Consider the following 24253-nt stretch of genomic DNA (forward strand, 5'->3'; position numbering starts at 1 on the left):
GTTGAGGTGAGCAAGAGTATCAACATCTCCTATTGAGCACACATCTCCTATGGAGACAAGCTGGCATCCTCCTTGTCTTCTCTCCAAATGCAAAGGAGATAAATTGTCTCCTGCTCAAGGTGCTCCTTGCTTATCATCCCCAACAACTTCTTTCAACCAATTCCCAGCAGGGTTTTAAAAGCCCTGAGGTCTAAAAAGCTGAGTGGAGCTCTGCTTCCAGTGTTTCTGCCACCATGTCTGCACTTTGATGAAGGAGGCACCTCCAAATCTGGAGAAGAGAAGCAGCCTGTAGCTCTGAAAGGCTGCTCCACTTCTCCATGCCAAGGCACTGACGGTGCAGGTGGAAAGGGAGCAGCGCAGAGGCAGAGAGCAGAAATGATGGAGCTGGCACTGAAATCAGGTGAGAGTAGCAAGGCACAAGATCACACACACCACTGCCATTTCAGCACGAGAGGAAGGAATCGTGACTGGACTGTAAAATTAACTGGTAGCAGTAAATAAAATAAGGTAGAAAAAGCAGATGGAAGCAGCAACATATTTGGGTACATTATAAGACATTCATTATAAGACTGCCTGCAGCAGAGGCTGAAACCTCATTAGTCATATGTACTTCTCTGCACCAAATGTGTGATATTTACAGTTACGATTAGTTTATAGACTAGTTGAGGTTTGGACCAAAGCCTGGTTTTATTCTATCAGAAGCACTTGAACTATCTTCAGGGTAAACAGATATGACTTAGAAAAAATATATGATGTAGAGTGGCTAAGGTGTAGTTCATAGAGCAAATCCAGCGATAATGGGATATAAAGATAGAAAAACAGGAAAAAAAGAAAAGAGAAATGTGGACTGATGGCAAACACTGCAGGTGTATGGTACTCATTCATATCCAGTTGGGCAGTTAATGAAATAACCTGTGGAAATAGGACTCTCTCTTAAAACCAAAAATTCCTGCCTTATACCAGCTGAATGACTCATGTTCCATTTGCTGGAGGTTTAAACAGAACTGCAGTGTACAAAAAACAAGTATCTTTCTCTTACTGTTGATTTTATAGATTATCATGAAGAAACTGGGAAACAGCAGGTCACATTGAACCCTAATAAGAATTTTAGTATTAGGGGAAAAAAATCCTTAATTTATTAAAAATAATATGTTCTTAATGTAGCTCAAAGCATTGTTCAGTGAAGAAGGTTTCTGAATCAGCGCAGAATTGTAGTCACTAGTAGAGTTTTAGGATGCTGCTCTCACCAAACAACACATACATGAACTGGCAGAGGACTTCTCAATTGCAAAGGAAAAAAGAATCAAGGTTGTAACTGTGGCAGGGAGAGAGTGCAAAGGGAGGGGTGATGGAAAGAAGGAGTAGAAGGGGTCAGTAGAGAGGAAAGGTCTAAAGAGATCAGCTGGCTCCTCATGGGACAAATGAGACAAACCTACCAACAGTGAGGAGTTTTGAGCAGGATGAATATTGGTCTCCCTCTCCTTCCCTGCCTATCCCAGCTTGTCTCCTGTTTTGGGATCCCTTGACAACCTGGGGTACAAACCTGCATTTGAAAACTGCTACATCAGGGCTCCTATTTACTTCTCTCCTTCAGCCTTCTCTACACATCTGTGGAAGAAGAGCCCAAGTGGCAGCCAGTCTCTGCCCCAGCAGTGCAAAAGGGCAGCACACCAAAACTGAGGGCAGTGATTAGCAGCTGAAGAAGGTCTCAGAGAAGGGCTTTGTGTTCTTCCTTCAAAGGAGCAGACTGTTTTTTCACTGCTGATGGGGTGGGTTGAACAACTTCACTGTGAGGCCACACGAATGCCAGAGTGGCACTGCAAAAGGGACCATGGTTAAAACAAGAGTGAGCCCAACCACCCCTCTCAGCAGCAGTGAAATGGATCAGTGATCAGCTTGTATTGCATCAAATGCTGTCTACCTGCACCTAAATTTCCCTGCTGCTCCCTTCCTAAAGCTGGTAGAAATGCAGATTTGGTCACAGAAGGCTAAAACTGCTTAGGTGAGACCTGTCTGTGCTGAAAATCAGCTCTCTTTTGATTTTCTGATTCAATGCATTCAGCCCTTTGAATTACTACTTTTAGGAGCAATTGTCCCAGTGATTATTAACTAGAATGCCTCCTAAGTCTCAGTGAAGAGTTAATTAGTTTCTGTCTGGAAAAACAAGTGTCATCTTGCTAGAATCTTGTCAACACAACACAGAGCTCAGTGCATCACATGAGAACAACCATCAGTTCAGCTGGATTTGGAAAAGAGTCTCTGAATTACCCCAGGTTATCTGAGTTGAATTTTATTTTTCCAGATTTATGGCTGACCATTATTCCCATGCTTTGTTTTGTATCAGCATGTGGCAAAAATTGATAGGTTTTTGCTTTCTCTTGTATTTTCCTTGGAATGCTTCATACAACATATCTAGTAAGGTGTTTAGAAAGTCAGCTGATGTATGAAGACATTAACAATCTGAGGAATATCAAATTGCTTGGAGACTGAAGAGCAAAACAAAAATAGGAAAACTTCTTAGGAAGAGATAAGCACAGAAGAAAACATATAATTTGCAGAGCTCTATAACAAATTCCTTTAGCACATGTGTGCACATTTATGGTATTTCCAACAGAAAATGTCAAAGGAATTTTCCACAGCTCTGCTAAATGAACACAGACTTTTCTACAGGTGAATACTTCTTAAGAGTTCAGGAGTCTTAAACAATTATGTATCCTGTTAAAACAGATGACATGTTCCATTCAACCCTGGCAGCCCTTAAGAGAACCATTACAAAGTTTATGTTATCTTTTTTAGGTTGTATTTGGGTTTGCTTGTATTGGATTTATTTCAGATTCATTCTCTTTAACAGTGAAGACGCAAGGGGTCTACATGATACAGAAATAAGCCAAATAAATCCAAAATGCTTGAGAAAAAGTGAATCAGTGTTTTCTCTGTGTGTAATAATAAATGGGCACCTGACAAAACTTGAGATTCAAAACTATTCTGAACATATATGTGGATAACAGACTTATCTACAATTGCTACAATTGAGAACAATCTATATATTTTGGAAGAAAGATTGGAACTTGATTAAGCCCTGAAGCAAAATCTCTAGTGAGACCAGGATTTAGACATGTGGGAAGATGTGCCATAGTGCATCTGTCTGTTCTAGGCCTTTCTAGATGGGTGGAGATGAATGCTTAAGGAATGGTTTGCAGGACTTTTTGGGAAGCAACTCCCAAGTATGATGTCCCAATGAAACAAAGCCCAAACACACTTATTAAGCTTTCAGTCATATTGACAAAGAAGGGGTGATCAGATTCAAGAATAAAACAGTTTGGTGTGAAAAATGAGGATAAGTTGGACAGGGTAACAATCTTGAAAGGGAGGACAAATGACTTCTCTTTGATCCAACAGAAAAATCAGTGGAGAGATACAAAACTTGAATGATGAGCAGAAAAATTAATTTTTCCAGATGTGCAGAAAGCAAAAATGCATTTTTCCAAGCAAGAGAGAAGGGGTTTACAGCAACCAAGATGTGACCTGATGAGCCTAGACAGCAATTTCTGCTGTGTGAACTGACTGAAAAGGTACAGACTTAGAGCTGCAGAGCAGAATGGGACATCATGACCAAGGCATGTGGAGGGTGTGAGGGTCTGCAGAAATACCTAAAGATGATGACTGTGGTTTTTTGAGCTACAAAAACGGAGAGTCCTGCTTTAAACTAAATGAATCCTAAATAGAACAAAACGTATTAAGAAGGAAACTGAAGCAGGGAACTAGATCATAAAACAGATGTCAAATGGGATTCTGTGGTTCTCTCTCGGCACAGACAATACCAGCTTGACTTTCAGTCAGCACTAATGGAAACATCTCTCTTCCTTCTCAAAAAAAAATTCAAGAAAATTTGATATAAACTATTTTTTTAAAACAGCAAATCATATTTAGTATGTGCTGATGACTTGCTGCCTTTTATATACATATGTTTTTGCTATGACAAAACTGTGTTTTTCAATTAACTTGACAGTGTGATTCAATATAATCCAATCGAGGTACATAAAGAAAGCTGTGTATAATCAGAAAAGTACTAAAACAGAACTCCTCTGAACAGGCATTTGGTATGATGGTGAAACTGCAGGAAACTGAATCAGAAATCTGAAGCAGGAAACAGAAATCTAAAACAGTGCTACAAACCCCAGTGGGACAGCCATTTGTAGATGTGAAGTATTCCCACCACAAATCTTGGTATTCATGCATTATATAAAAGTAAGTGTTCTTCTGGGAACAAATAGAGGAGAAAAAAGAATCTTAGATTGTCCTGAAACATTAGAGCATTATTGTTCATTCCCATGTAGTTTTAATTGTCAGAGCATTCCTGTTTTGAACCTTTATTTTTAGGGATCCTAGAATCAGGCTTTACTATGCACTTTTAGTTGCAATTTGGCATGCAAGGTATAAGCCCAGAAGTGAAATTATTTTAGTTAATTGAAGGGGAGAATGTAATCAGTCAGATTCTTTTTCTAATTAAAAACTGTAAAAAAATAATTAATTCCAAATGCTTTCTTGCACAAAATAGCTCCAAATCAGATAGGGATTTAGGATGCATAATTCAAGCTTGAATACAGGGTTGAAATCCTCTCCAGAAATTTCCAGGGTATTTGCATCCAGGTTTTGGACTGGGAACAGTTTCTGTTCAGACCTTTTAAAAGATGTAAAACAAGACAGCTATGTGCACTATACATACTCTACATATGTTCTGAGCCCTTTAGGGAATTTGAAATTACAGTCTGAGTAAAAGACCCAGGGGCTTAGTTTGGATTTGAAAGACCACAAAATTATGAATATATCAGTGTAGAACTACTTCATCCACAAAACAGAAATACAGACCCTAGGTGCAAGCAGCACTTTGAGAGGTAAAACAATTCAGTCAAATGCTCCCTATCATTTTTCAATAGGAATTTTTCCTTTGTGCCACTTAAATCTTCCTTACTATATTTTAAGACCATGTTTGCTTTCTTTACCCAAACTAGATGGGAAGAATAACCTCCCTATGTCTTTGCATACTACACTGGAAAACATTTTCCTGCCACCACCTTGATGCTAAACATTCCTATTTCCTTTCTTTTTTTTTCTGTGAAAATTATGCTGAGTTCCTTTTCAGTTTGTTCAAACAATGTATATTTCCCTGCAGTGGAGAGCCCAGACCTGGGCATAGCAGAGAGTCTTTCCAATGCTAAGTACAATGGAGAACAATTTCATGGCTTTTCCAGGCTGCAAAATATACCATGGATCTGGCACTGCATGCATGATATTACTGTGATATATTGTGGGAGTACTTACTCCCCTGTGACAAGATATTTGTCACTTGTGATTTATGTGGGATTTCTTATAATTGTCAGGTCCTGTTCCAAAGGACTTCCAATTTTACCTCATTTGGCAAGCGAGCAGCTTATTCTTATCAAAATATAGTACAATGCCCTTCAGTGAGGACAAATACAATATACTTTTAATCAAGATTTTGACTTTGCCATTTTGAGCTCAAAAATAAACTTAGGCTTTCAGTGCTTTTACAGAAATTGAAGTTAAGCTGACTCCTTTACAATTTTCCTCTCCTCTCACATTCCTAAACTTCCCCTGTACAACCTATATTCTACACATGCTCAAAGATCAGGTGTTGATCTATAAAGTTCAGTTTGTCCAAGTGATTAAAAAAAAACCCCAAACAAAACCAAATAAAACCAGTGAATGATCTGTGAAGGTATTTTGTTAGAGCTATTACAGGACTAGTTTGTTCTTCTCAATCTGCTCATAGCAATGGGTTGTGATCCCTTAAACTAATTTTCCTCCAGCTTATTATTGGTCCAGAAGTGACTTCAGAGGCAAAGAGTCAGAGGTACTGCAATAATCAAATCTAGACTAGAGTTTCTATCACCACTTGGTTTTATTGTCCTTAACAGCATGGTGGGAGTGAGATCAGTATGAGGCCATCCTTCCAGAAATTTCCTGGTTGTCTATCCCTGAAGGAAGCAGGACATTGTTTACAATTACTTGTTTTATGGCAGATTTTAAATATCTCTCATACACAAATGTGCTGTACTGCCATATATTTGAGGCAAGTAATGACAGACATTCTTTGCAGGTTGTTTTTTAAAATTGTTTTAAAAGATGAGAGTTAATATCAGTTTGTTTCCACAAAATTTTAGTCTGACACATTCTTTACATATTTTTCCACTGGCATTTGCTTTCAGCATTATTTTCAACTCTACTATTCAGTGGAGGTGCCTAAAAGTAGGTACACTAAGGTTTTTATTTTCATTACTCCAGTAACTTTAAGGGTTCCCATTTCAGAGTTAGCATTGTCACCTGAAGATCTGTCCAAGTGATAATGTTTCTGTATAACTAAAGCACTGCTCAGAGCTCTGCTTTTGAGGCAGGCAAAAGTATTTTGGCCATGAACTAGTATTGCTAAGCGAGTAAATGCATTGACAAGTTCAGAACAATGCTCCAAGTCATCTGCTCATGTACCTACAGCACTCTCCTATTGCTTTACTCCTTCAGATGAGAAGGAGTGGTATAGTATTCACTATCATTCCCTAGATCATCCAAAATCTGTACAAAGAATGCTGACTGGATATTATATGACCCAGCAATGTCTGAAAGAAGCTCTCACAAACAGCCCTGGTTGTTACTCTGTGTGACCCCTGAGAGGGAAGCACTGAGTAGGGCCATCCTGGGCCAATAGAGCCAATCCTATTAATGTACCCAGTAATGACCTGGGTACAGATCTCCAGCAAGGTGCAAATATGACACTCCCAGACTACAAGAAACTTTGAATGGAAAGCATCTGATGCTGAAGGTCCAAACTTTGAACATTTGAATTCTGGTCAAAGTCCAGCAAAGGGATTTGCAAATGACCAGTTACTGATTCAAACACACTCTTTGGAAGCATCTGCTGAGATTAAGGAACTCCCTTTCTTCGAACACTCAGCTGCAGAAGGAAAATGCACTTCAGCATGAGAGGAACCCTTTGATACAGACCTCAACAACAGCATTTAAGGCAAATGTGCACCACCCTGGAAAATTAACTCCATGCCTAAATCAAATGTTAGGGAAGAGCAATAGCAAGAGATCAGTTTCTGAATTAGTGTAGTATACTTGAACATGGAGTTTCTTCCTGCTTTTCAAAGTAAAATTTTATCTGATGCTTTGCTTTTAAAGCTATTTGAAGTCTAAAGTCTTAAGCAGTTTCTGACCAAGGAAGTGTATCATCTTGATGGAATAAATTGTTTTCTTGCTGTTGAAAATTAATTGTGGGGTTATCAAAGACTGAGAAATTTGGTCATTTGGGACCAGGGAGAAGAATATGGTTGGAGTTGGCTTTCAATTAAATCCTACATTGATATATTAAGTAAATTCAATACCGTGCTAACATAAAAACACCTGCAGGGCTTTCCTAAAACTCTGATTTACTTCTAGCTAAGGCAGAGGATTTGATTCTATTTTCAAATCTAGAAGACTCAGGCACAATTTATATTTGATCAAGATTTTAGAGGTAAATAATATAACACCCCTGACAGGTTATAATTAATGGTTGTTTAAGGTACGTTTACACCATCAGATGATAACATTGTAGTGACAGAAGTGCAAGGCACGATATCTTATAAAGAGATAATGAATGAATATTAGCATATTTTTTTTTCCAGTACAGGCAATAGTCCTGTAAACTTCCCTGGTGCTGCATTAAGCTCCTCCTGCACAAAGCCTGGTTTGGGAATGAAATGCACCCTCGAGCTGTTGGAAAAAGGGACCTCAGCAGCTCCTGGGAACACGATGAGCACAGCTCTGGCCCTCCTTTTGTTTGACCTTCTGTTCTTACATTTGTTGGCAGGAGAAGCTTGTTAGAGCAGAATCATTCACCACATGGGATAATGCAAAGCAAGGGTTTTCTTTTTCTTTACTCCATCCCTTCTTTCTTTTTTTCTTTTTTTTTTTTTTTTTTGCCTCCAAAGGGAGACATTATTTAACTTTGTAACTAAAAATCACATCGGTAATAAGCATGTTAAATATATTGCCTAATTATATTGTAGTTATTTTGTGAAGAATTCTGTGCTTTTGTTCAATCTTGTCTTTTTTCTTCTCTTGCCTATGAAGAATATTTATGAATTATGCATGCAAACACAATTAAGAATAACAATTGGTGAATTTTACCCTAGTGACACTGCTCTGTCTTTCAGTCTCTCCCACAACTGCAACTGTACTGAGTTTATGCAAGTGGCAAAGGCTCTCTACTAAAACCAGAAGTACTCTGTCTAGAGCTTCTTTGTGTACCAACAGCACTGTGTGTGGTAGAGGAGTTTTGTTATCTGATTCCTGCTTATTTCTAAGTGAATAAAAGATCCTCTGAACTGGAGAAATATTAATCAGGTATATAACTGAGTTAAATTCTTGTAGGGATGCTGGAGGTGGGTGTTAGAAAAAAAAAAAAGTTGGTAGGTTATAAATATTTGATCAATATATCACAGATTTTTAGCTTGAATTATGAACTTTTCAAACATGAAGTGAATTATTCACGGTCCTCCTATATGATATATGGAAGGTAGCTGCATTTTGAGATTCTGAATGCAGAGTGTTTGTCTTTTGTCCTCTTTGAATAGAATTTCTCTACTCACACACAGCCCAAGAAAAGAATTTTACCCACAGCTGACCTGAGATCAGCCCCCTGAAGCTTATCAGAACTTATTCTGAAAATGACAGATCTGAATTGGTCTTCCAAGAACTCTTACAGTTCAGCTGTATCAGAACTACAGTTTTGTTCAAGTACTTTTATCATTGGAAGGATGACATTTTTCAAAGAAATCGCTCCAGACAAAGGCCATGAACACTTTCTGTTAGCAAGCATGTATAATTCAACAATCAAAACTTGCCACCTATGCAAGACAGGCCACTAGGATGAATAGATGTTTTCCTACTCTACGTATGAAAGAGTTCTCATATCTTGCCCCTTTTCCCTATTATTCTAATATGAACTTGTTTTGCACTATATAAAATGCAGAATGTTGTTTTGGGCACTATAGAAAATAAATGTATTTTCTTGTAATGAATGCGGTGGGCAAAACTTGAAAATAAGCTTTAAGTGCATGAAAAGATTGCTAACACTGTGTATAAAATGCAAACTTTAATTCTGAAAATAGGCCTGAATAAGTGCCCTACTCAGGTTTATGGGAGTAACAGCTCAGATCAGGACTGGAAACTTTTCTAGGACCAAAACAAGTTTGGGTTGAGAAATCCATAGAAAAACACAGTGTTGAAAACAATCCAAGGCATTCAAATATAGTTGTTACTGATGTGATGGTACAGGGGGCTCTGCAGTGATCAGATCTGTATAAATCACAAGTCACCTTACATCAGTGCAGAAATTGCAAAGCGACAGAACTTAATGGCTAAAGCTGTATTTTGTTTCATCATTACATTAATCCAGCACTGTATTCCTTGTGCTTTTTTGCTTTACTCATTCAAGCTCAGCTTTTATAATTATAGGTTTGAGTCAGGCCTTCAATAGAAACACAGAATGTCTACCACACCCCCCCAAAATCCACATATACTCCTTACAGTATATTGTCATAGCTCTGATCAATAGAGATTCACCAGTGAAACTGAAGATACAATATTATTAATTAAGAGTCTAGGTTATACTTCCTTCCCTAATTCCTTTGTGGTCTTCAAAATTTCCTGATGTGTCACAGATCTCTTTTCCTGAGCCATTTTCACTCTCTATTAGGAAGCTACTTTAAAAGATGGTTTAAAAATTCACAGAAGAATAGGAGAAAAGTAAATAGCCTGAATTTTGGGTGTAAATACACAGCTAGAATGTATTAGACAGCTATGTGCTGGAAGCACTCTCTTGCTTCTAGCTGCAAAGCATTCTATTCAAATTTACCAAACATTTATGAAAACATCTCCTAATTTATTAAGCTTTTGAAAGAGTTTCTACTGAAAAGTTCAGCATAAAGTTTAGAAGGAGATCTCCTCAGAAGCCCTGGATGAAATAATTGTCAATGTAGTTTATTCTGTTTATTTGACTAGATCACTCATATTTTATTAGATGTATGCCTCTTTTTTCTTTAGTTCCTTAATTTCCTCTTCACATTCTTTTTTTTTTTGTCTTTGACACCCACTATAAGTACACAACAGTGAGAATAAGACAAGCAATTTGGAGCCTGAAACCCCTTCAATCCTTTCACCATTTCTTAACTTGTAGGGCTTAATTGATTTTTCCTCCCAACACAGTGCTGATGCCAGATTTACATTTCCTCACTTTCAATCTCCTGCTACACGTACCATCATTCTTGTATAATTCTGTTTTGCCTGTAAGCATTTCCTGTCTAAAATGCTTGAGAAGGGAGAGAACCTGTATTTCTATCTCTCCCTTCAATTTCAGCACAGGCTGGTTTAGAGTACTTCAGTGCTTCTTTATATAAAATGTTCTGAACCAAAAAGGAAAATGACATTATCTGACTTCAGGGTTACTGGGAAACAATATTAAAAGGGAAGACAATTGCTTCTAAGTGATCTTCACATAAATATATACATATAAATGCTCATATATATATATAAAATAATGTAGGATTAGCAATTTATAACATCTTCACTTTAAGGAGAATACAGTGTTCCTATACTGGAATACTATTGTTTCATCAGAGGCAATAACTACTGTCTTATACACCTAGAAGGAAGACAAGGAAAGAAGGCAGAAAAGAGATTATTACATATATGGATTTGAATTTTTTGGTATTGTTTGTTTGGTTAGACAGGAAATGCTAGAGCATCTAGATTTCTCGAGCTGGAATTAAAATGGTTTGCAACCTCACCCTTCATGGCTTGAAAAACATTTTTAAGAGACTTTAGACTGGATAGCTCCAAACACTTACCATCTGCCTTCCCCTGCTTAGCCCTACTTCTTTCTCTCTATTAAAATTAGGATTTTTTTTTAAGTGACACACAGAGAACTTTCGTTTGATTGATGATTTCCTGTTGTCATTAAGGAGCGGCAGTATATTATCAGAAAGAATTTTTGAAAATGTAGTGCTATTCTGTCATAAACCACCAGCAGGAATCTATCACTCACAGATTTGTAAGGTTTACTCTAAATAGTTTGAATCTGTTAATTGACAGGGAGAATTAACGTGAGAAGGAGGAAATCAGTCACTGCTTAAAAACTTCATGTCACTGAATGATTGCATTGAGTTTGGAATCATGAAGTTTTGGGAAAGGTAAGGCAATGTGACCTTTCTCCTTCAAAACCAGAGAATTTTGCATAGAGTTATATGTGTTAAAAAACATAATAACTTTTTCTATTCAGACAGACACTGTTCTAATAGAACTCTGCATACGTTGTGTACATATACACAATATATATTTTATACCCAGAGGTAATATATAGAATTTATTCCAAGCATAAAGAAGTTGAAAAGCCCTATATAGGATAAATCTCACTTTATGCTTACTGGCAAAACAACATGACATGAAGATTTGGCACTGAAAAAGAATTTCAATGAACACCCTGAGGTTTATTACATATTGATCAACAAGGATAGCACTCATATTAAAGCAAGAGGTGTGAGCCTCCTGACTTTTCTGATTTACATCAGCAGAGGATACAGTTCAGAGAGTGCTTCTTTCAGTGTATCACCTTGCTAAACAAAAGCTATTTAAAACCCCCGACAGGTAGCTCAGATATTTTTGCTTGAGAAGAATCTCCCTGACACTCTAAAAGCACACACGTCCAAAGGTAAAATTTATATGTGATTGGAATGGAGAAAAGAGTTTACAGGTAGAAAATAGAACCACAAATCTTTCTATACTTTTCTATAACACTTCACCAACATCATCCCACAGATCATACATTAAACCTGAAGCTAACCTTTCAGGTTTACAGGGACACTGTTGGATGCATATAAGGATTATTTGGTTTAAGTGCTTGGATGCAAGGGGAAAACTCAAGAAGAGCAAAACCTGAAGAGGCTCTTCAGGAGCCAGAGAGGTAAAAATTAGTACATGGAAGTGCCCTTGATGTGTATCCTGATGATGTTGTCAGCAGTGCCCTCCTTTAACAGCAGCATGAAAGCAAAGCCCTCGAGAGTTACTGTAAACCCAGCCTCAAACCAGAGCAGCAGGATGAATCCAGGTCCCTAATATCACATATCCAATATGGGATACCCATCCCTGTTCAAGGTTACATTCAAACCAGGACTTCTCTATCAATATTACACACCTCCACAGAGTTGATTGTTTTGTTCCACAGAGGAACATGAGATCATCCATGGTATGGCACACCATGTGTTCCATAAAATGTCTTTGTTTTTCTCTGCTCTCTGTAGTCCCATTCTAGAATAGCATACCAGATCTGTAAGTTATATGTTATTGAATGCTGTCATATATTTAACTCAATTTCCATTTAATGTTTTTATTTCTACTAAATAGGGCATGAATTAGTGACACTAACAATAACTGTTTATCAGGCTGCCAGTGTAACTCACCAGTTTAGGAATTATGTTAACAAAACCCTGAGATAGAAATTATGGATCTCTAGTGGGCAACACTACAGCAGGAATTCAAAGTTTCTGTTTTCAAAGAGCTCTGGACACATTCAGTATTTTACATCTTCTATTCTATATTTATATCTCTGTTTAAAAGCAGAAAATCAACTGAATGAACCAATTTTTTTCTCAAAGATGGATACAGAAACCTCAAGCACTCTGTAGTTCAAATGCAGTAAACACTATGGAGATCTTCCACAACCTAGAAAAAACTTCTAAGGTCCATCTAACACAGAAAAATCCAGTATCCCTTTAATATTTTAAAGAATGGAGTATTATGAAGCATAATTATTGTAATTATAATAATTACCTGTAAGAAAGGTAAGGTAAGATCATTGTAAAAAAGATTTCTAATAATTATTTTCTCACCATATGTGTTATTTGAGTAAAGTTCTTGAGTATATAACAAATCATGAATGATGGCTGAGAAAACAATACAAACAGAATAATCCATCAGGGAAGAAAAAAAAACCCACATTAAAATCTGTGAAAACTCTTTAAAACCTCACTTTGACAACTCCAAAATAAATGAAATGGTTTTGGCACGAGATGTTGACAAGTTATCTGACTCGAATTACAGTTTTCAATGCTACGATTCCTTCATCCAAAACTTCAAATCAGAACTTTCAATAGACTGTTCCAAATAAGTTTAAAAAAATTTATAAAGAATAAAATGTATTATAATTCAGAAACCACGGTTTTGCCAGTTTCTAAAATGCAAAATTCTTTTGGTGCAACCTACAAATGAAAAAAAACAGGAAAACTAATTTGACCATAATTTTTTCATGTTATTTTCCCTTTTTCTCCCCAGCTTTCTCTAAAAACAAAACTTCAGGGAATCCTCGAACATCTCCCCTTTACTGCACACACAATTACACATCCTAAGTATTTGCCTTGCTCCAAGAAAATCCATAGTTTTTCAATCTACTGCCTCAACAGGTTGAGGAAACTAGTGAGTGTCTTCTAACATACAGGAAAGTCAGCAAACCTTAGTTATTTCAGATGAGAACAGAATATCTTCTCAGCCCCTTCTGGCATGACTGAATGCTCTACCAGCTAAGTGTGAGCTGAAGAAAGAGTAGAAGTTTCTCTGAGAGAAAGGATACCAAAGTCCCTTAGGACTGTATAAGTCATCATGGCTCCTATGGATATCTATGTCTGCAAGTTCAAGCAAATTGAATTCCTTATTATGTTTTATTGGTCTTACAAGCTTATATCTAAGACTTTTATGCCCCAATCAGTGTGAAACCTGATCATCCAACAGATTTCAATGTGATCATCCCTCCAAAACCTTACTTTTACTCCCAATTTTTTGATGGTGATTGAAGCACAAATGTCACGAATAACATGCTCAGCCAAATTTTGAATACAGGTTTAAGCCTTAAGCCTCATCTAGTACTAAACAGATCTGAGAAAAAGGCAGATACCTCCCACCTCAAAATCTTAAGATGTTAGACATGCCATTATTACTGAGTCAGCATAATCTTCCTTTTCTTAATTTAAAAATAATAAATAAATAAATAATGTACAAGACATATTCACTCCTTTACTGCAGACAAGAGTCCAGCTCCTGACACCAGCACTGAGGAAGCCAACACAAAGGTATCTGCCATGGCTGTCTGAAAGTCTGATTCAACAGCAGGAATGGGTAGATAAAGTGCACCCAAAAAGAGGAACAAAGCCAGAGCATGAGATTAAAAACAGGGAAAAACAAAATAGACACCCCCAGCCCCTAGATCCTCCTGTAAATATTTATTCCAGTTAAATTGTTTAGGTGTTGTAGGGTACACACCTTGCTTGTTCTTTGTTGTTGTGGTTTTGTTGTTGGGATTTTTGGTTGTTTTGTTTTGGTTTTTTTTTTACAATCAGATCTTTTGGTTAGGATTTCTCCACTGATAAATAAAAAATAGTTGTCCAGTCAATTAAACAGACCAGGATCTGGACCAGTTCTGCAGAGCAAGTGACTGTCTTTTGCCTCCATGAGTAGCAATCTGAATTTTTTCCATCTTACACTTTAAAAATTCAAGTCTAGTAAAATCATGTGTATGAATTTTTAACTCCCTATCTCAAGCCAAAGCTGCCTATACCCCATGTTCTCTGAACTCTGACCAGCATTAAGGTAGAGCCTGTTAAAAAACACAAAACACAAATCAGCATTAACCCAACCCTGACAAATCCTGTAGTTACAGCACAGCTCTCAGACAAATGAATATTCTAGAAGTAAATACATTACATAATAAAAATGCACATACCAAATGGTGAAAGATTAATTTACACCCCTTAACAAATTCATTCTTCCCCAATTTATGTCAATGATTTGCATATAATAAAATTGTCCTTGAGCAAATATCTGATAAAGTAATAAACCTGTCAAGTGCATAAATTGACTGCTTGCTAAGGCTATCTGGCAGTTGGTTCATACAGAGGCAGATGCTCTGCTATGACACAGTAGCTGCAGGAAACATTTGTCTGTTATGTGATAAGAGGGGAAAACAGTGTAAAGATTAGCTTGGATTTTACTCAAGCTCAATATTCATCACAGAAGAAAGGAATATGCTCTTTAACCAAATCTGCATATGTTAAGTCCTTTGAATTAGACTTTTTCAACTCATCTAAAAAGGATAAAGGTTTTTTCTAAGCATGAGAGGAGATTAAAAAATGAATATTTGCAATGGAGCATTTATTTTTTACAGCATGCTTCATGTTGATCACATTACTTAATGAATAACCAGCAAGTAACTAAGAGCAGAAAAGGAATCTACACAGACAATATGTTAGACAATAAAAATCTGAAGCTAAAATGTTAGTCAGGATAGGTCATTAAATACTCATGTTTTCAGAGCACCTGTTTTAAGGATGATTAAACTGACACATGTGCCCCAAACCTCATGTTAAAACTGTTGTTGCAAGGTGTTCAGAGGTCCTTTTTCTCAGAAGTACATGAAGGATTCCTTGCTTTTAGGCAAGCCTTGAAAACAGCACAGCCCTTTTTAGTATTGCATGAGATCTACTTCTTAAGGAAAAAGTGGAAAAATATTGAGGAAATACAGGTGTCAATTGGAAAACTGTTCCTGCCCCTTTCCTTCCTATTCTCTGGGATCACACAGAAACTTGGAAGACTGATCATGCAAAGGTTACCAAATATGAGCATTTACTGGGTTAAATTATTCTGGCAAAAATGGTGTTAATTTTGATGTGTAGTTTCCAGCGATGATCTCCCTGAAACATGCTCCCCATAAATCATGTGGAGTGAAACTAATTTGAGGGATGACAGCAAAAATGCAGTGTTTCCTACATTTGATCAAATAGGAAGAGATGTAAAATTGTGGGTGTTCCTGCTGTCTTTTCTGCTCTTTTCTTTAAAAAACAGAACAAAACAAACCACAAACACACACACAAAATCCCACCCTAACTTTGTCTTTAAGATACTGCTGAAATTCAGACAAAATTCCATAAAGCAGATGGATTTCTTGCAGTTAAATAGAGAGCACATTAAGAGAATGGCAGACCTTCACTTTTCAAACTCCTGGGAAGTGAGACTTTTCAAGGAGTTTGAAGTGATAATTGCCACACATGATGCCAACTATTTATATGGCTGTGTCCAGTTGGAAAAGCCAATTTTCAGCATGTCTGCTCCTGATGTACTATGAGAAAATATGCCTCACAAGCAGAAAAATCAAAGCTGTATGAGAATCTGCTCCTGGTAGAAGCGAGAAGCGGGTGCTTACACATAAGGAGCTGTCAGAGTCAACAGAAAAAAAGTCACCTTATCAGCAACAAAATGACAGAGTCAAAACTGATCCTGTCTCAGGTCTATTACAAGCCTCAGATTCTCCCACTTACAGCTTAAGGCAGCATTTATATATAAATATAAATGCATTTATTAAAAAAAAAAAGCAAACACAAAATCTAAAACAACAAACTGCACTTTACAAGAAATAATTACTGCAGAAGAAACCTGTTAGTTATATATATTGAATGCATGGTTACAGCAAGATGTATAATATTTCCTATTACCTGTAGTGTATGATATTTGTATTATTGAAAGTTAAACCCAAAGCAATCAGGACTGTATGTGTTACTGTAATTTATCACCTCCAGCAATAATGAAAAAATTGCTCTCAATTCTCCAGAGCTTCTCATTTTTTTTTGCACATCACTGCAGAGTTTAAACAAGATTGTTGATATTGTCTCTTTTCTTCAAGCCATCGTGCCCTGAAAAGGTTATGTATCCCCAGCAGCTGTGCTAAAGTTCTTGCCCAAGTGACAGAAATCAAGTGACTTGGGGGAAGAACCAAGTTCCAAGCTGCAGGACCCCAGGGCACACACCAGTGTTGTCTCCTCCCAGAGCACCAGCTCAGACATTGCCAGGGAACAGCAAACACAAAGCAGAGCCCTGCAAGACACTGCCAGCATGTTTAGGCTTCATTTGGAAAACTTCTTTCTTGCATCAGGCTCTATGATCACTCTTCACCAGCACTGGAGTAGTGAGCTTCTAGTCAATAATGTCCATGCTGAATTTATTTTTTCTTAAAGACTAAAAAGCACAAGGTATGGACCTCAACTCAAGGGTATTTCAGCGTGCCTTTCCCATCGTGGTTATGCGTCTTTGAGGATCTGGCCTCCATTTGATCCTCATGCTAGTTATAGAGACTGGATACCCCACAGGAGATTGGTTACTGCTCCTCAATTCCTTGCCAGACCCAAGAGGCAAATTACAAGTCTGCCTCAATCTGCAACAGCTGTCTGCAGTGCCCCTGGAGTCAGGCAGAAAATAGAGACTGCACAGTCTATTTCCATTTCCCTGCTTAACCCCTCTGTTTCTCACTATCCCCCAAGGGAGCCTTGTGTCTCCAAAGTCAGCATAGCAACCGGGGCTTTTTGTTTGTTAGGTTTTTATTATTACTCTTATTAATTTTGTCCCCGCTGCAGAATCCACCTATGCTCAGCACATTCTTTCCCCGTGATTCCCACTCTCCTCAGGCAGAGTTTCAGATTGTGATTTTATTCTCTGTGCTGTCAGGGGAAGTGGGGTGACACCTGAAATTCCTAAAGTATGTTTGAACAAATTGGCACTGCGGTGAGAATAACTTACATAGCAGCAACAAGGATTTAGTTAAATAAAAGGGAACTGGGGCATTTTAAAAATCTTGTTAATGAAGGTGTACCTCAATAAAATTTATCTAATAAAAACAATATATGATATAGCTGAAGACTCCAAGGCATTTTCTAAGCAGAATGACAGAGAGTAGTTTCTTATCCCCATCTAGTACAAGAAAGCAAAAATTTTATTCAATTTATGGAATTACATAGGTATGTGAAAAGTTAGATCCCAGTCTATTTCCTGAGGTGCCTAAAACCCAGCACTGAAAATCCTCCTAATGTGATTAAGCAGCTCCTCTGTGAGCAAGCCTGCATTTGTGAGTGATTCCCTGGGTGCTGCAGTAGCTGCAAGTGAGCAGCTTATCCCAAGATTGGCTGTGGAGTATGTATGGGAGGAGAGACTCCAAAGAGATATGAGGGAAATCAGAGGGAGAGGTGGGAGTGGGGCATGTTTAAGAGTTACACCATTGTGCCTAGGCTATATTCATCTTTGTAATAAAGTACTTCGAAGGAAAAATGAAGGACTTAGACTGAATTCTTGCTTAATAGAAATGTCATACTTTCAGAGATCTGTCATGATGCTTAAGCTGACAAAATTCCCTCTACCCCTTGGTACAGAGAAATATCTCTTCCTCAAAACTTGGGAGTCCTGCATATGTTTGCAATAATTTAATAGACAGTCACAAGTGATTAACTGTAAGTGCTAAAAAATTCCCTTCATCTGTCTGGAAAAAAAACAAAAACAACAAAAACAACAAAGCAAACACATAACCATTATAAATCTTTCACAAATCACCTTATTTAAGTGGTGTCATCCCATCTCTGATAGTAAGTCAAAATTCAGCATCAGATTATGAAGTAGTAGGAGCTTCTTCATAAAATGCAAAGAATTCTGAATTAGCTTTCACTCATGGTCTTTGCCTTTTCTCACTTATTATTCTCTCCTCTGATATGCAATGGTCAGCCACACTCACCAACAGAGAAATATGCCATATTTCTGGGCTACTAGAACATCTGGGCTACTAGAACAGCCTTGGGTCAGGGTAAAGGACCCAGGGAAGCACTTCTAAGTCTCCTTCACCCTCCTGATGTTTGGCAGGGGATTTTCTTTCTTCTGGGTTTTAAAATCCTCAATCTGTCTGTCATGGAAAGTATAAGTTCATAGGTAAGTAATTACAGTATGTAGAACTAAACTCCTTTTAGGAGAGATTTTAGGCTGAGCAACCATTTTCTCAATCTTCAATGCACTAAAGGGGAAGAGCTGGTTTTCACAGGTTATTCTATGGGTTTGAGGCTCAAAAGGGTCAAGCCCTGATTTTTAAATGCCTGATCTAGCAGGTCACAATGTCTCCTGACTACACTGAAACTGCTTTTACAAATCAGGTTAAGTGAAGTGCTCATGGCAGGTGACAATCCTGACAACATGCTGAAAAGTCCAGAGAGTCACCATTATAGGAATGTTTTATACACACAATAACATTGCATGACCTTTTATTAGAAACCATTCAAATTTTGGGTAGAGAAAACATAATAAAGTGGGGACATTCATAGGGCCTACAGAATTAGAAGAATAAAGCACACCTCACCCAGAATTTTAGCAATTATGGTTTATTTTCCTAAAGGTATAAATTCCAATTCCAGCTTAATCCTCAGTGAACATTTTGCACTGACTACACAGGCCCAGTTTATACATTCTCAAAAGGAAGTGAAAGGCAGAATGAATCCTTCCCTCCTGTCCCCAGACCCTGAACTACAGCTGCTCCCTTTGAGGATCGCATGAGGTGTATGGCTTGGAAACTGCAGCAATTCCAGCTCCTTGAAAGGCAAACCTTACTGGACTGGGCCACTCCAAAGGTTTCAGCATCACAAGGTTTGCAGCCCCAAAGTGAGAACAAGAACACACATTGCTAAACACTCCCTGATCTCCTCCTGTCTCTTTCATGTGCTTAGGAACTTTGCACCTCAACCTCTGGCATTTCAGCAGTGCTTCTCCACAGGATCTTTGGAAAAACAAGCAAAGTCACACATCCTGCCATTGAGATAATAGCACTTGGTTTACTGCCACCTTTTAATTGTTCTCTGGATCACAGTATCACTCATTGTATCAGGCAGGTCTCAGAAAGCAGAGCAGCCTAATCAGGCACTAAATGGTGCTGCAGTGCTGTGTTATGCTGCCCTGTGTATGAGCTGGCCCAGCCCTTACTCAGCCCCATACACAGCCTCCTGGGTGAAACCTTCCCTTTAAGAGGCCTGGGCCCAGGTAGGAGGTTTGAGCTGAGTATTCCAGCAGCTGGTGGCTGTTTAAAGCTTTCAGAAAGATTTACCGCGGGACAGTTGAGAAAAAAAAAGAAACCTCGCTCAGAACAATTACAACAAAAAAAAACCAAAACCATCCCTGATCAGAAAAATCCTCAACCTTCAAATTTTGTAGCCTGCTGGCAAAAGCCAGTGTGTCCCTGTTGCTGCCCTCCCTCAGGCACCCTCCCCTAGCCACTGGGACTGACAGGGCACAGGGCTGGGATGTCCTGCCTGACCCACCTCTGCTGTTGCTGCGCTGTGATGCAAAACCAGAGCGAGTTAGCAAGGTTTCAGAGCTGAGCAGTGACAGACAAAGCACATGAATTGATCCTCAACTGGATGGAAAATGAAGTTGCAGTGCTTTACACCACTCAGGTCTCACTCTCACACATTAACAAAACAGAGAGCTTAATGTAAAACTAGGGTTCATCAGTAGAAAAGAGCAGCTTTGGGAACAATGAGCACTTTCTCTTAATCAATATTCTAGATCTTTTATCAGCTCTCACAGTGAATCAGTATTACATTTCTTTGGTTTTATAACCCCTCAAGTAACCTGAGATACAATTCCTAAAAGTGTTGGAATGATGGAAGGATGGAGTTGTGTCTACCCACTGCAGTCCAGAATCCCGCAGATCTACAGTATGTGTCTCTTACTGTGGATAGACTCATTTTTAATGAGAGTAATCACTGTTTTAATGCTTATTCTGCTATTTATACATATACATAATGACGTCAGTGGTAAATAATGGTAAAACTAATATTACATCAATACATTTCCTCATCCGCTATTTTTAAGGATGAATGAATTAATAGCTGAGGAGAGGGTTCTGTAAAGGAAATAGCATATCTGGGGAATATATTCTCCCATAACCTCTTTGACTCAGAATTCAATACACAGATGTAAACACACCTGGTTTCTGCTGGGAATAAACCCATGACCATCTCACAAGGAAGGCATGGGGCCAGGGCCAATAAAGGTCTGCACTGCCTACAATTTAGGCATTGCAAAGTCTGTACTTAAGGAATTTGGCTCCAAAGTGAAATCCAAAACCATAAGAGATTTCTAGGCTTTCCACACATTTGTTAAAGCACCTAAATCTCCCAATACTGGTGCTGGTAAGAGCTCTCCAGTATAAAATGCTGAGCACAGACATACCTCTGGATTCTAGACCATGATACCAGGACTATTTCCCATTTGTCTCCAAGAACTGTCTAATGTAAAATACAGAAATCAGTTGTGCTGTAAGGCCTTGCCAGCAAGGACTTGCTGCTTTCACTTGGGTACTTTAAACTCAAAGACGTCCCTGCTGGTTGTTCCCCTTTTAAATATTGCATTGCTTGTTGCACAGTGACCTAGATTCACCAAGATAGAAGCAGAATTGTTTTGGATGCCAAAAGTGCTTTAAAAGAATGCCCTACTTGGACCCAACTAGCTGTTAACTCTACGTCAGGGCTCTCCCCTGAGAGATAACAGTGTGAATTTAAATGTCTCCAGCCCGAGGGCAACAGTGAACTGTACTGTTCAGCTTCTTGGGCAACCCATTTTAGCTACCAGAGGATGCTTGAAAGAAGGCTAATGCTTTTTCTTCAGTTTAAAGAAAGACACTACAACTGCTGGGTGAGATGTATGTTTCTGTCAGTGGCTTTGCTGAGCTCAGAACCTCCTGTTAAATCAGACCTTTCACCAGAGAGAGGGTGGAGTTCACGCAGGAGAAAGATATTTGATCTGAGGCAGATTTGGGCATATGAGCATGGACATCTGCTGATTTTCATATCAAATGAGGCACTCAGGAGAGGAGGCACAGGGGAGAGCTGTCTTCTGGAGAGATGCTTGGGCTTCCAGGTTTGGTCTTGGACACCTGAAGCTTGAATAAAAGCCATTGTTTAAACACAATGGAAGTGAATGGAGTGGGGTGTGGTTTGGTTGTCATTTCCCCCTCTCCTTTTTATTATGCAGTTCTTGTCATATTAATAATAATTAATACTGAAACAAAATTCCCTCCTCTGCAGCTGTTTGCAGGCAGAGCCCATTGTCAGTATCTTAGTCAGGAGCTCATCTCTTAGAATTCTGCCTCTTCATCTCTCTGAATGCTTTGATTAGGAATTTCATTGTTTGAGAAAAAATTCAGCTGCCAATCTTCCAAATCAGCTGCTCTATTTTATGTTCTACATCCATTCTTATTTAAAAGCATGTGTGATCTTAATATGTACAAATGTGAGGCCCTTCACATTTTAAAGACTAGGTGTAGACCTATGCAAACAAAGAAAAAAACCACAATATGTCTACCTACTTCTCAGTCAATCAATAGCTATGATAGAATATTGCCTAGCTAAGGACACAGAGCATGCAAGACCAACAGTATTGATCTGATGTATTTTATTATAGCATTGTGACCCAAAACTTGCTCATTCTTCTGATAACCTGATAGGATTGCTCAGTTTGTCTAACTGTTTCACTGAAATACATGGTTTTAAAAAGTAAAATGGAATGAGAAATAGCATCAATGAAGGGTCTCTCACAATTTTATTTGTATTATCAGAAAGAGTTATAATATCAGACTGTGAAACCATGAGAAAAAAGGCATTAATGACAAATAAGTATTCAAAAATTATTTAGGATTTTGGTCTCTATATTACAAAAAGGTAAATACTGGGCACCTTGATAACCACAGCTTTCACAGGTATCAAGATTCACATAACATAAATTACAATACTCCCCTTCAAGAATGTATGTTTTGATCCATTTTTCACTACAATGACTGCAATTCTGCTCCTCGAGATCTATTCAGATCTTAATAGTGGACTGGAATACTTGGTGGAAAAAAAATGTCCTCAAGCATCTGTAAAATGTATTGTTTTTAATGTTTTATCAGAAGTCATGCATGACTTCGGTATCTTTCAGATTAATAACACTAACAGTATAAATACAAGTTTTTGCAAAACACACAGAAACACCAAGAGCTTATAGCTTATAATAAAAAAAATTCAAGAAACTCAAAGACCAGTTCCAGGCATAACAGAACTGCCCTGATCAGATGTAGATGGGATCTGCCAGTTGAACACCAGGTACTTATGACTGCAATACACAGAGAAAACTTCAGTGAATTGCACACCTCCAAATCAGTACTCTAAATGTCTTTGTTCCAATTGTTACATCTTGTGATGAACTTTGACTAAGGGTACCTTTGCATTAGGAGCCTAAGACAGAGCTGAAAATGCTTGTTCCAACAGTCAGCTTTGGTACCCTTTAAATTCCTGCATTCAGGGAAATCAGCTTGAGGAATTGGGTTCTTGTGGATATCAAAAAGGGTGAAAGCCCCTCTCACAATCTCCCCTGCCCACACCATTCTGCATTTCCTCACCCTTATAACAGTGACAGTGGCTAACAAAGTACAGTTTGGGGGCAGAGCTCACACAGAATGCCTGGCTCTTCAGAGTTTTATTTACCAGCTGAGCAACTTCAATATGGACATCAGTGAGACACAGTGCCTAAGGAACCTCCGCAGAGCAAGATTTATCCAAGTCATTTTTTAGGGATACCCATGAAGGTACTTTGTTCACAGACATAGCTAGATTATTACCCCCTCGGTGTCTGATAAAAGGACATAGCAATTAATCTGCAATGGAATACATCCTATGTTTCAAAACTCAGCAGCCTGTGGTTGCCATAGTTACTAAACATACTGTAAACATTGTTTGTTATTTGCAATATGTTGTCCTCTAAGAGAAACAGCAATATATGTAGCACAGCTACACAGAAGACCCGCAGAATGTTTGCAGTTGGAATTGATAACTTGTGTTGGCAACTTGCCCTGCCAGCTTGCCTTTCCAGATGAGGGGATGGTGTTTCTTGCTGGGGAAGCAGTGCTCAAACACTTCAGGAGCAAGAGGCAAGCAGACCCACAGTGTCAAATGGATCATGATATCAACTAAGTAGGGAATGCTAAAAAAATTATCAGGGCAGGACTAAATCAGTAAAGCAGCATTACATAAGTAAACTCATCAAATTGGTATAAACCACTCAAATGTTCACTGTTATTTCTCACTGAAGGACTGTGAATCTCTCAGTATTAGAAATATCCGTGCATTAGCTGGTACTCAGCCAGCAAAGTGTCTTTGCATCCTGAATAAACAGGTGAGCAATTCTATTCTCCACTCTTACAAATTTCAACTGAAGGCACCTCTAGCAGTGTGGTAAATGCGGAAGACACCTTCAAAACTAAAGACTGCACAGAGATTACATCAGCATTTTAAGCTTGCAACTATCATTGTAT

Source organism: Lichenostomus cassidix, chromosome 9 (assembly GCF_008360975.1).
Source record: "Lichenostomus cassidix isolate B80296 chromosome 9, HeHo_3.0, whole genome shotgun sequence".
In the NCBI taxonomy this organism is placed as follows: Eukaryota; Metazoa; Chordata; class Aves; order Passeriformes; family Meliphagidae; genus Lichenostomus; species Lichenostomus cassidix.